We start from the raw sequence: 10775 nt of genomic DNA, 5'->3' as shown, positions 1-10775 counted from the left end.
GATTTCCTCACTACTGTAGACACATGATGGTCAAAGGCTAGATTACTATGTGAGTCCGCAGGTCCCTGACTAATGGGTCATTTCTTAGGGATGTGTTGTCAATATGATAGTTACTAGGGGTAGATGACTTCCTGAAGGATACTATTATGTATTTCTTGGCATTTAGTTTTAGTCCATGGCTCTGACACCAGTTGCTTGTCTGCGTTAGCCCTTCCTGGAGAACATTTGTGTCGCTGTGAGATTCATTGACAGCTCCTGATTTGCAATCATCTGCAAATGTAGTCATGCAGAGGCCATTAACACTGGCCTTGACTTCAGAGAAGTAAATGTCCCAGGACCAAACCCTGAGGGACTCCACTTGTGACTGTTCTCTTTGTAGAGGTGACCTCCCTCATTCTAACTTCCTGAGCCCTGTCTGTGAGCCAGTTGGCTATCAACAAGGTGACATAAGGGTTTGTACTGAACATTTTGAGTTTGTTAACAATTCTAAGTGGGGTATTGTGTCATATCCCTGGGCCAGATCAAGGTAGGCAGTGTGAACCATTTTGCCCTTATCCATTGGTTTGGTGACCTTTTCAAAGCTGTCCAGCAGGTTAAGTAGGCATGAAATGCCCTTGACAAAACCAAATTGGGTTTTATCCAGTGTCTGGATGTTTCTGTGTCATTACTGATCATTTCCATGATAATTCTTTTTAAGCCTTTGCATATGAGATTAGTGATACTTATAGGTCTGCAGTTTCCAGGGTCTATAGATAGCCCACCTTTGTGCAGAGGGGTGACTGTTGCTGTTCTCCATTCATGATGCACAAAGCCTATTAGCAGTCTACAATTAAATAGCAAATCCAGAAGGCCTGATAGGTCACGTTTCATGCTATTTAGAAGACATCCTGGGATATTGTATGGGCCCATTGATGCATTGTTCTTGGTTTAGAGATGCATTGTTCTTGGTTTAGAGAGTTAAGGACCTGTTCCCTAGTGATAGCAGGGGGAGTTATATTTGATGGTATTTTCTGAGGGGAAGAGAGGGGTAAAATTGGAGCTGAATTTGTCAGCGAGTAGGTTTGTTATATCCTCTGGCTCAGTATAGGTGGCTCCATTTACAATGTGCTCTGCACAAAATTGTGTATTGCCTTTGAGGTTGTGGACATAGCTAAAAAATACCTTGTTGTTGTCAAATTTACCTCAAATTCAGCTTTGGTAAACTTTGTCTTCTGAGTTGTTTATTTAGTTTGATGAGAGTGGGTTGTTATCCTGCTGAGTCTGCACCTCCTAATTTTTGCCATGATTTTCTTCCTTCTGTTATACAACCTATTGATTTTGTGATTCCACCAGGGTGGCTTGTTTTTTGAGTTAGTTATGTACTTCTTCCTGGTAGATAGCTACCTCTCTGCAGCTATTAACATGCTTGTATTGGGTTTCTGTGAACAGCTCTGCATAGGCAGCAGTGTTCCCAGGGTTTATGAAGGCTTGAAAATTTGCTAGGTTATCACTTAATAGCAGAAAGTTAGCCTTAGAAAAGTTTCTGAATATTCCAGGGTTAACTAGGGTTATGGGTTTTCTTTTTACTTCAAAGGAGACAATTTTGTGGTCTGACCTTACCAGAGAAGACATTACACTAGGGAGTGTGCAGCATTCTCCCATATTACTGAGGACCAGATCCAGTATGGTTGCACCTCTGGTTGGTGTATTGACAGTCTGGTCCAGGAAATTTGTGTTTACAAAATCCAGGAATCTCTGTGCCTGTAAGTTTGGTGTCATATAGGATTTCCAGTTGATAGCGGGGTAATTAAAGTTGCCCATGAATATAGTATTGGGTTGGATGGTGAGTGTTTACAATAAGCTTAAATACATGGTATGGCTTTCCTGGGTCATAGAGGGGGACATATAGCTTGCAAGGAAGTGGTATGGGATTTTACTTGTGGTGATTTGAACATGGAGAAGCTCAAGTGTATTGTCCTGTTTGACCAGCCTTGAGGTTTATTTATTTTTTATGTAAATCAAGACACCTCCACCTTTACTCATTATCTGTGCAGTATCTGGTCTAAATGTGTGGAAGGCATTATAACCCTGTACTGCTACTAAACTTGCTGCGGCTTTAAACCAAGTCTTGGTGACCGTACAGACATCAGCATTCGCTAGGGTGAAGAGAGCTTCAAGGGAGTGGAGTTTTTTGTTTAGAGTCCTAGCACTGAGCAGTAATACCTTTAGATTTACTTGGTTTTGATTTGCTATGTCGGAAATACTTCCAGTTTGGCATTACCTAAAAAAGGCACTATGGGGGAAGACAATGTTTTAGCTAATATTCTAAAGCATAGAGGGGAGAGTTGCAGACCATCCCTGTCAAAGCTGCATGCCCTGTTGACCATCTCCTTCCATGCTGACAAATATTGCACCCCCCCCCCCCTTAGAATGACACCAGAAGCTAAGATAATTATTAAAGTCAGTCACCTGTTGTTCATATTGTGGCATCATCCTTGGAGAAGGTAAAATGCTGCTCAATGCTACGCTCATACCAGCCTTAGACACATATTCCAAGAGCTCCATCTCTCTTCATATAGTCTAGAGAGACATGTCTGAGGTTATTTACACCCACATGGACTATGACAGAGTTATACTGGTACTTGTGGTCCAATGACCTGAGTGTATGTGTAATGTGGTGGGTCCTAGAGCCTGAAAAGCAACTGACTGTGAGATTTTCCTTACTCAACCCAGTGGGAGGGCCATCAGTGTGTCTCACAATGGAGTCTCCAATGACCAGAATGTTGGATTGTGTGGTGGCTTGCCTTACAGGCTTAGAAGTAGAGGCTCCATGAGATGTGCTGGTATGCATCGATGTGGGTGTTGTTTTGAAACTGTGCATTTTTGCTCTTCACACAAGGCCTGCATAAGATTTTATTTTGGGTTGTGTGCTCTGACTCTCTCTGAGGTTTTTGTCTTGGTTATTTAGATTTTTATGAGTTTTTAAATTATGTAGACTATTACTGTTGAATTAGTTGCTGAACATGAGGCTTGATGGAGTTTTTCTCATGTTATGACTAGAACTCCTGTGACTTATCATCTTTGTTAAGACTGAATATTTTCTTCTTCTTCTGGCAATCTTGGTGGATTTACTGACACTAGCCATTAACCTTACAATCATGCCATTCCCTTTTAATTTCTCCAAATCTTTTGGGTTTCTAATATCATGATGGGACTGGACCTCATTCCTAAGTCAAAGTATGATTAAAGTTCATGAAATTAGTATTGTTTCAATCTTTGATGTCAGACAAAAGTGCTCCTTGTAGCACCTGCAATGTGCCCGGTAATGACTCCTGTAATTCATACAGGGTTACATGTATTGGTATTATTATTATTTTTGATAAGACCCGTTGCTCCTATTACTGTTGGAACTGTCTGGGTATCTTTCTTTCACATTGCTCTCATTTCTGCCTGCAGATCCTGAGATTTTATGACTTTGTGTCTCTCTGTATGCAAGCCAATGTATTCACTGGTTGTGGCAATTTCAATTATCAATGCTACTTTTGTCTTCTTTTCATGGACCACTATATCCAGTTTTCTAGCATCTATCTTTTGAACTGTTGGTAATGGGTGATCCTATGTGATGTAAAGTTCATAGGTTCATAGATTAGAACTAGGCTAACTGCCCTTTTGGGCCATTTGAAGCCTAACCAGTTACCCCATGTGAGAATCAAACCCTGCACCTTGTGTCTTTAAGGTAGACACCTTAACCATTATGTCATCCTCCCACCCATTATTTTCTATGATGCTTTGTGGCTCATGTTTCCAGTGCTTGTCAGCCACTTCAGTACCATAATGTTTGCACAATCCCCAGTGCAACAGTTTTGTCACATTATTATGCCTTTCAGTATACAGTCCTTCTACCATTAGTATATCACAATCAGCAATGAGGTATGCGACTGTTTTCAATTCGGTTTTACAAAACCAATATTTGACTGTTTCTCCCACATGTTCAATGGACTTTGTTCCCCAGCATATATATAGCCCACTATCTCGGGCTGCCAATATTAACCTTTCATCTCTTGGATTAGATTTGCCACTCCTTAACCATTCCTGCATTCATTCCTGATCAACATGAGGCTCTTCCAGAAGTTTTCTATACTTGCAACTATATTTATGCTTTTTCCACATTTCTTGCCTTCTCTTTTGGTCCTTCACCTTATATTCTTTCTTTTATTTTTTGGCACATTCAGTTGCTGCCTGATTTTTATCTACTTCTGGTTTGATTTCTATTCCTGCTTGACGCCGATATGCTTCTGCTAGATTAAGCAGGGAAGTTACCTTAGATTTATTCTCCTCATATTTCAAAACTTTGACTACGTTTAGGTATTGTGAGGTCAGCAGATATGTGTGGAGTCCCACGATTGCAGATCTATACATGTAATCAATTTCAAGGAGGTCCATCCCTCCTTTGGAATGGGGAATATATAATCTTGGTATGCACTAATTTTTATAAATCATTTGGTGAGCATGAAGCATCCTTCTTGTTTTCCTATTTAATCTATCTAACATGTTTTGGGGCCAGTCAGTCACTCAAAACTGTAAGTTAGGACAAGAGGCACAAACTGATCTATAGCATGAATTTTGTTCCTAGATGTCAATGCTGTTTTCAGGATTGTTGATCTTTCATCAATTCCCAAATATTTATATACTCCCTCTTGCTCAAGTTCTCTTATAAAGCATTCTTTTCCGAAACTGATGTTTTCCTGGTGCTGCAGTTTTCCTGCTCTAAAGGTTGGTTTTGCACATTTATCAACACCAAATGACATTCTTACATCATCTGAAAAAGTTTTTACAACTTGCAGTTGTACTATACAGTTTTAAATCATTGATAAAGAGAAGATGAGAAGTCTTTACACTTTGTTGTTTTCTAGGAGCCAAATTATAGCCATGGACTAAGCTGTTAAGTAGACAGCTTAATGGGTCAAGGGGAAGGTCGAACAGCAGCGTTGACAGAGAGTCACCCTGGAATATCCCCCTGTGAATTTTTATCCCTCAGATAATAATTTGTCCTTTATCATGGTTTAATTTGAGTAGCATACTACCTTCACCTAGAATGATACCACAATACAAAGACAAAATGATAAATTTCAACAATTGGCTAAGCTTTTGGTGTCATTCTAAGGGGATCCAGTGTCTGTCTGCCTGGGATGACATGATAGACAAGCCTCGCTGTTTTGCCAGAGATGGGTTGCACTTGTCACACCTAGGTTTTCGAATTCTGGCCAAGGCTTTTGCCGTCCCCATAGTGCCTTTTTTAGGCAAGGCTCAAAGGACAAACCAACCACTGTAACCAGCACAGGAAACCAAAATCTAAGGGTAATGCTACTCAATGCCAGAAGTCTCAACCTCAAAATGCACACACTCAAAGCTCTCCTCAGCATGGAGAAAATCAATGTTTGTGCAGTGACGGAAACCTGGTTCAAGGCTCAAGAGAGCACCCCAGCACTGCCAGGTTACAATTCATATCATACCTTCCGGCCTCAGTTACCGGATCACAGTACAAAGGGCGGAGGTGTATCCATATTCATCAAGGATACCCATATCTCCAGGTCAGTAGCGCAGCATGATGCCCCAGAGATCATCCATGCGCAACTATCAGCAGGCAAAACCACATTTCAAGTCGTAACCGGTTATAGATTGCCCACCATGTCCCAAGATGCTGACTCTGCATTCCTTGAGACATTGGAAAATATAAAGGTCCTACCCAACACCATAATCTTGGGTGATTTCAACTACCCTGGTATAGACTGGGTGAACTACCAATGTTCCAACTCCTATGCTCAGCGATTCATACAATTTATAAATTCAAATGCCCTTGAACAACTAGTATGTTCCCCCACTAGAGGGGACAACATATTGGATTTAATCATCACAAATATGGGCGCCCACTGTACCACATCCGTTATCACTCCCTCCTTGGTCAGAACCACAAACTGATAACCCTGGACATCCTCACCCCTCCACCTCCCCCAGTCAAAAAAAACATAGTCAAAAACCTTTCCAAAGCAAACTTCAAACTACTTGCATCCGAAGTGAAAAGCTTCACTATTCCCTTGCAGAAGGATAATGATATCCAGGATGCAGAATCCTACACCAAAGCACTCTATATGCATCTTCAGGATTGCATGGACTGTGCTATCCCAAATAAAACCAAGACTCCTTCTTCAAGCAAGTAGAAACCAGTCTGGTGGACCCCAGCCATAAGCAAACTTTACAATAAAAGGAGGAGACTTATACAAAAAAAGGCCAAATCTCAAGTAGAAAAATCATCCCTGATCAGCATTAGTAAGAAATTGAGGGCCCTCATCAAGTCAACTAAAGCTAATTTTGAAAAGAAAGTTGCCAAGGATTCAAAGGGTAACCATAAGGCCTTCTATGGCTACGTCAAAAACCTAAATGGCAACGCTCAGGTCTGTTCTGAGCTAGTACAAAATGGAACAAAATACACTGACCCTGACATTGCCAACATCTTGGCTGACAGTTCAGTGCAGATTTCTCCCCCCCCCCCCACCTCACCACCTACAGGGCCTATTACCATTCCAGGGGATTGTGTAAGTCCAATTATTACTGATACGTTGGTTAACAAAGCTCTATCTAAAGCTAAAAACACTGTCTCCATGGGACTAGCTGGTATCCCAGGCTGTGTCATACGTGAGCTCCAAAAGGAATTAACTCTGCATCTTAATACCCTGTTTAGTCTCAGCCTCTCCACAGGATATGTGCCCAGAGAATGGCGCACGGCAACAGTGGTCCCACTACAGAAGGGTGGGGCCACAACTGACCCTGGGAACTACCGACCAATAAGCCTGACCAGTCTGATCTGTAAGGCTATGGAGCGAATCATTACGGAACTCATAAATGGAGAGATTGGAAACCTCCAGTCGCTGGACCCCACACAGTTCGGCTTCGTCAAGGGCAGATCATGCCTCCTGAACCTGATGGATTTCTTTGAGACAGTTACTCAGGCTATAGATAAGGGAAAGGAGGTACACACAGCTTACCTTGACCTTGCTAAAGCATTTGACACCATTCCCCATTCGGGTATTATTGATAAGCTCACCAGCCTGGGCATAAACCCTTACATCACAAGATGGATCTCAAACTGGCTCTCAGACAGATCCCATAAAGTAAGAGTAGTGGGATCTATGTCCAAATCCAGACCAGTAACGAGTGGTGTGCCTCAGGGCTCTGCCCTGGGGCCCCTCCTGTTTGGCATATACTTCTCAGAAGTTCAGGCAAGCACGGAAGGGCTGTGGCTGACTAAGTTTGAGGACGACTGCAAACTGGGTGCTATAATGGAGTCTTCGGCCAACATGGAGATCCTCCAGAAGGGTCTAAATGAGACTGATGCATGGTGTCAAAGCCATGGTCTCAAGCTAAATGCAAAAAAATGCATAGGAATCCCCTTTGGAAAAAACAGCGCACCTGTAAACTACAACATAGGAGGTAATCCCCTGAAATCTGAAGAAGAAATAAGGGATCTAGGGACCCAAGTAGATAGCCAGCTTTCCATTGATAACCATGTTGCCAAAGTGGTTAGAAAATCCTTCTATGCGACTCATCTGATCATGAAAGGGTTTGCATCAAGATCTAAGGATGTAATGGTGCCCCTCTACTCTTCCCTCATCAGACCCATTATTGAGTACAATGCACCAATTGGAATGTACCTGGCTAGACATCTCCAGCAACTGGAGAGACCACAGAGGTACCTAACCAAGAGAATTACTGGCCTCAAACAGTTGCTCTATGTAGCATGATTGAAAAAGCTAAGACTGTTCTCTGTTGCATACCGCTTTCTCAGAGGCGATCTCTGTCTAACGTACAGAGCCATGTCCAACCCAGAATTGTTGAACATGCTCCATCTTAGCAAAACCAAATCTACTTGAGCTACATGCTCTAGGGATATAAACCTCAACACAACAATGAATAGAACATGCTGGAGGGAAAGATTCCCTTCGCAGAGACTTCCCTTACTATGGAACAGGGTCCCGATCTACATAAGACAGAGCCCCTCACTATCAATCTTCAAGAGGAACCTTGATGAGTGGATGGGTAACAGAAAGTTCACACCGGGGATCACACCAACAGCACTACTAGATAGGGGCCAAGGGTAGTAGCTGCTAAAACAAGGGTCTAGGGAACTACTAAAGGGGCGGTGAATACCGCACAATGTGGCTGGGCTAATATATGCCTTCGGGCAGATAGTTCAGTACCAACCTCTGAACCTATGAACCTATGAATTGCAAAGTGCTATGAGGTCACAGTGCTGTAACTCAAGATGTCTGTCAATATGTTTAAAATGGACATTTCTGAATTGTGATCCATTGTATGGCATCACCTCCACTTGTTCTGAGAACGCAGAGAAGTTATTATCCAGCACTGGGATAACTGTGGCAGATGTTGATGTCACTACCTTTGCCAAAAGAAGCTGAGAATATTCATCCATCATGACCAATAAGTGCTCACAATTGCTTAAGGAACAATAGAGACTAGTGATGACTTCATTTCATTGGATTTATTTGCATCTGTGGCATTTGCAGAGGAAACCTTTCAATCCTGCCAGTATTAAGCGGACATTGGCATAACATTCACTTTTTGATGGCAGTCTCTACCATAAGCTCCATCATTGGCAACCATATCTTCTCACTCTTGTGTTAACTATGCTTAGATGTGCTGTGAGAGCTACATCATCTTCTTCTGCTCTTCTCTGAAGTGAAGCCAAAAGAGTTGTCTAGTCTCTGTTGAGAAGTACCAACCATCCTCTGAAGCAATTAATTAATTCTGACAGTTTTCAGATTTTTCATAAAGTCTGCCTGTGGATTGCCTTTGTGACCTAAGACAATTCACAGGAATACAGTGGCACTTGACCTTTGGTTATTTTTTATCATCCATTTGTTTTTTATATTCCTTTCAGCCTCTGTCACACTTTTTCTTTCTTCTACTCACTTTTACTCAGAGTTAGTGTTCTTGGTGAATGCCATTCAACAAAGTTTATATATTCTTCAACTAGTCTGCCATAGTTCCCTCTCTTTTCATAAAAAGTGGATACTTTGAGATATAATTTGCAATGCTGCCATTGACTTTCCTGTAATGTCCCCCAGCATTGTAAATCATTAACCTTACAGCTCATTATGCAATGCATAAGGGCCATTTGGGTGTGAGGGTTGTTGAAAAAAAGAAGTTATGCCTTACCATAATGTTCCATCTGTGTTGCTGATCTTCTTCCATTCATCACTGATGGGTTCGGTTCCGAACCCCTCGGGACTGTGTTGGCCTAATACCAAGCTCCCGTACACCAAAAACTCTCGAGCTAATCTGCTACCCACAATGCCCTTCTCCCTGTTACCTCAGATCAAGTTTGCATAAGACATATAGAAATAAGACAGAGGCCAGTTCTGTCCAAAAAACCTGACACACCACAAGGACCCATGAGATCCACCAGGAGCCTTTGGTGGGGGAAGGAGGGTGGGGCGTATTGAATGGAAGAAGATCAACAACACGGATGGAATATTATGGTAAGACATAACTTCTTTATCTGATGTTGTTAATCTTCTTTCCTTTCATCACTGATGGGACAGAATCCCAAGCTACCTAAGAAACCTGGGTGGCCCTTATGGAAGAACATTCCTGAGCACCATTGAGCCGAAGGCTGCTCTTCCCCTGGAGACCATATCCAACTTGTAATGTTTGATGAAAGTGTGTGGTTTAGCCCAAATGGCTGCTGTGCAAATGTCATCCATAGAGGCTCTGGAGTGAAAAGCTACAGAGGTTGCTATAGCTCTAGTTGAATGTGCTTTGATATTGTGGGGTCTGGGCTCGTTTGCACATGAATATGAAAAAGAAATACAATCTCTGAGCCACTATGATAAAGTGACTTTTGAAACAGCATATCCCATTCTTTGGCCAGAGAAGGAAATGAAAAGTTGGTCTGTCTTGTGGACAGATTTAGTCCTGTCTAGATAAAAACATAGTTGCCTATGCACATCCAAGGAGTGTAGGCAGTATTCTTCTTTATTGGAATAGTTCAGGAAAAATACTGGGAGCTCGATGGATTGGTTCACAGAAAAATTAGAAACCACTTTGGGGAGAAAAGATGGATTAGTACGTAGAGATACTCTGTCTTTATGAAATATTAGGTATGGTCTCTTGATGCATAAGCCCTGAGATTCTGAGATCTGTCTAGTTGTAGTGACAGCTACCAAAAAGAGAGATTTCCATGAGAGGAATTTGAGATCACATTTTGCAGCAGGCTCAAAGGGGGGATTGAGACAGTGACTGCAGTATTAGGTACAGATTCCATGTTTCTGATGGACGTCTAAATTGGAGGTCTGCTGTGAAACACTCCTTTGAGAAAGGTTTTGCATAGGCGAAGGGACATAAGTGGAATGCCCTCTAATCTGTTATGGAAATTGGAGATTTCTGCTAAATGGACTCGTATGGTAGAGGCTGATGCTTCATTTTCAATGAACTCAGAGAGGTATTGAAGGATGACAGAGACCGGAGCTGAGAAGGGATCTAGCAACTGTTCTTTAGCCCATAAAGAAAACCTATTCCATTTATCTTTATAAAACTTTCTGGTGGATGGTTTATGGGAGGCCAGAATAATATTGCGAACAGGTGAGGAAAGGGCTTCCTGCCTGGTGACTAACAGAAGTGGACAGAAATGAAGTTGTCAGCTTGAGACTGGACAGATTTGGGTGAGTCAAGCCTTGGGGGTGAGAAATCAAGTCTGGACAAGTGTCCAGGATCCATGG

The sequence above is a fragment of the Protopterus annectens genome, chromosome 6.part0 (genome assembly GCF_019279795.1).
Source record: "Protopterus annectens isolate FY-2018-M chromosome 6.part0, PAN1.0, whole genome shotgun sequence".
NCBI classification, from domain to species: domain Eukaryota; kingdom Metazoa; phylum Chordata; order Ceratodontiformes; family Protopteridae; genus Protopterus; species Protopterus annectens.
Note: the sequence above shows the minus strand (reverse complement) of the source record.